Here is a 3,536-nt window from a genome sequence, read left to right as displayed (position 1 = left end):
AGGACAGTGGCTTATAATAAAAATGCCAAAATCATACTTAAAACTTACGACAAACGAGTAAACGTAACACAGCAAAACACAAAGGCTGACTGTCAAGCAATGAACAGTTTGTTTTAAGTTTTTACAGCACATAATATAAAGAGTTGTATTGTTAATCAACACTAAACTCAGTAGAGGCAGGCAGCCCATTTTCGTAAACACAATGCTTTGTCCCTAGCACAAGCAACTATAAATAACGTGTATAAACTGTTAAACTACAAAATTTCAAAAGGACGATTGAAGTGTTCTTTCTTGAATGATCTAACCTAAGATCTTACTTCTTAACCAGATTTTGCATCATGGTCATCAATGCCTGTGAAATCTGCACTTGCTGCTCTGTTTGCTTCCGTAGCAGTTCAATCTGTAGCTCTTGTTGTCTGGCCCTTACTTCCTGCTCCTTTCTTTGCAGCTCTAGCTCCTGTTGGCGAATGGAATACTCACTTTGAGCTTTTTCTTTCAAGAGTTCAACCGCATCACCTCCGCTTCTTCGGCTCTTTTTGGCGCTGCCTCCAGCAGATTCGTTTGATTTTTTTTTCAAGGCCATGCGTTCCATGGCTTTCTTTCTGATTTCTTCAGCTGCCTCTTTATCATCTAACTTTTTTTGTCTTTGGCGGAAAAGCTATCTTCTTTCTCACATAACTCTTCTATTAGGGCATCTTTCTCAGATAACTCACAATCAATGCCACTGGCTTGTAGCTCTTCTCGTTGCGTGCGTTTAAACTTTTTTTTTAAACTGGATTGACTCCCAGATTTTGCCACGGTCTGGACTGCCTTTCTTGAACTGAAACAATTCGCTAGCAATCATTTCACGCAACAGAAGAATGTCATGGTCATCTGTCCATTCCATTACAGGTTGTTTTTTGGTAGCCATCTTCACGCTAGAGCCTAAAAAGTTAAAAAAAAAAAAAAGACCTGTAATAGTTGACAATCGCTCGTACAAGCGCCAAAACGACAGAATAATATTTAACGTGTCACTAAGTGCAAAACATCGCAGGCAAAGTGATATAAAAGCACGAAAATCATAAAAGTGAAACTCACGTTTTACAGGCGACGTCAAAATAAGCAAAACAAAGTTGGCACAGAGTCGCGACGGTGGACTCTGTCGGCGGGAAACGTGGATCGGAAGTAAATTTGACTTCCGGTTGCCGTCGCCCCGTAGAAAACGTCAGGTGCTTAAGTTCCCTATTACTGAACAGACGCACGGCAACTTGGAATCTATTTGTTAAATGGATATAATTGTTTATCAGAGTTCATCAATTTCATCCGAAATGCAAAGAAAAGTAGTATAGTAGAATCAAACCAAGGGTTTGCACATACTGTTATAGGTCCAGCAGCAAGACATGAATCTACCGTTATAAATATTTATAAAAACACATGAAGTTGAAACAGGAAATGTGATTCAAGCCTTTCATGATAGCATTAAGTTTGGTCCTAAATAGATGGGTGCCTGCTGGGATCAGATTTGGTTTCGATCATCTGTAATAAAATGTGATCCTATCAAATATACAAAGGGCACAAGAAATCTATTCGCTACATGTGTAACTGGCACAACTAGTGTAGACGATACTGAATGGATTTGCTCAACTTGCCACTCAAACCTAAGTGATGGGAAGTTACCAGTTTGTTCGAAGGCTAGCAAAATGGAATTTCCTGCGAAACCAGAATGCTTAAACTTGACACCTTTGGAAGAAAGATTAATATCCCCATATTTCCCATTTATGTTAATACATGAACCCCCTAGAGGTAAACAATTATCTATTAATGGCAATGTTATTAATGTACTTGCTGATGTGAAGTCAACGACAGACACCTTATCAAGGCTGATAAATGAAACAAAAACAACCCCTACTTTATGGCAATTAAGGATTCATAAACAGGAAGATTCATGGTAGAAAGGTTGTTACCGTATTTTAATATTTAATAAACGGCCCCCATTCCATTCCGGTCTTGTCCAAAATTGGGCAAAGATGGAATCTATAATTGGTCACAACATAGGCAGAGGTTCTGAGAAGTCAGCCGCACACACCCAGCAAAAAATGACCCATGTCCCCTCCAGGGGGGGTTTCCATCACATACTCAAGTACTATAATTTCTATACTTGCAATGGTTCTACTTTCTACCTTTTTTTAAACACCTTAGGTTACTGATAGCAACTTTACAAGTATATACCTCTGTAATACTTAATCCATGAGTTGGCCACAGGTGCCTTTTGATTTAATCTTTTGTTCTCGATTTAATGAATAAGAGTTTAACTTGTCCAGTAGAATTCTTTTACTAAAAAACTTTTGATCCACTCAGTAATATAAAAAGCCACTTTGGGGAAGGTTATTCATTCTCAAACGTTGCATATGATCGATACAGTAAAATTCCAAGGTTATGAATTGGTCCGTTCAATATGTCTGAAAAATGCTTATGATTTATATATTGAGAACCAAGAAGAAGCCTGGTTTCTCGGATGGGTTGAAAGCGAAGACCGTTGATAGCACACTGAATGTTCAGAAAATGGTAAGAACAATATACTTTGATTTGGTACCTTGATTTATGTGTGATGTAGATTTTTAGCTAAACTTTTCTTTTCTGCTTTAATATTTTTCCGGCTAACGAAGCTTGTGGAGATGTTGATGCCTCCAGTGATCATGATGTTTCTATGACGGTCAATAATGAAGAAGATGCTTATGGAGACTCCAGTGATGTTTCTATGGACGTCAACAGTGCTGATCAGGAATTATTGTAATTCCGTGGGATGCCTGTGGCAGTTCCACGGTAAAAATCAAGTTTGGCTTGTTTTTCATTGTAAAAATAAATTACAGAACCAGCCAATAGGATTGCGTAAAATCTTTCTTGATTGTTTCTTCTTTTAAGTCGACTAATGGGATTGTACAAAATCAATACCAATCCCTACACATAATAAAATGTCAGTAGAATCAGAGGAAAAAGTAATGTGCCTTACATCTGTTAGAGTTCATGTACTTATTTTAATTACATGAATATTAACTGATACTAGGAAATCTAAGAATATTCAAGAGAAAATCAAATTTGGTTGGAAAATTAGAATTGAGCATAGGCCAGATAATCAAGATTCCTAGAAATAGAAATGTGTACTAACGAAAAAGCAAAGCAAACTTTTTTAAAACACCTGCCTGTACCTGTACAGCAGGCAGTAAAGTCATTTGAAGTAATCATAATCCTGGTTTTATATGTTAAATACACATGCACATGAAGATTTCCTTTTAAAACTGTAGTTCACGCCTGAAACGACTTCAAAATCTTGATGCACACGTCATAAGGATAACAAATAAATTTCAAGTTTCTATTTATTCAGTTTAGGTTAATGAGGTAAAATTGAGTCAGACATTCATACAATGACAGGTTCAGGAAATTTTCACAATTAATTTATAAGGTTAGCCTACCCAGAACAATCAACGTGTATAAATAAGACGAGAGCCCAGTTTTATAAAAGGGCAGATACCACTTTCCAGTGGATAAATTGCTGTCCA

At 37.0% G+C, this 3,536-nt stretch overlaps 1 pseudogene; it reads right to left on the bottom strand.

Annotated features, from left to right (window-relative positions):
* Positions 1 to 162: 162 nt before the first annotated feature.
* Positions 163 to 1,186, bottom strand: LOC131794937 (U2 small nuclear ribonucleoprotein auxiliary factor 35 kDa subunit-related protein 2-like; annotated as a pseudogene).
* Positions 1,187 to 3,536: the final 2,350 nt, after the last annotated feature.

Source organism: Pocillopora verrucosa, chromosome 2 (assembly GCF_036669915.1).
Source record: "Pocillopora verrucosa isolate sample1 chromosome 2, ASM3666991v2, whole genome shotgun sequence".
Classification (NCBI taxonomy): domain Eukaryota; kingdom Metazoa; phylum Cnidaria; class Anthozoa; order Scleractinia; family Pocilloporidae; genus Pocillopora; species Pocillopora verrucosa.
This window is presented reverse-complemented; position numbering and strand designations above follow the sequence as displayed.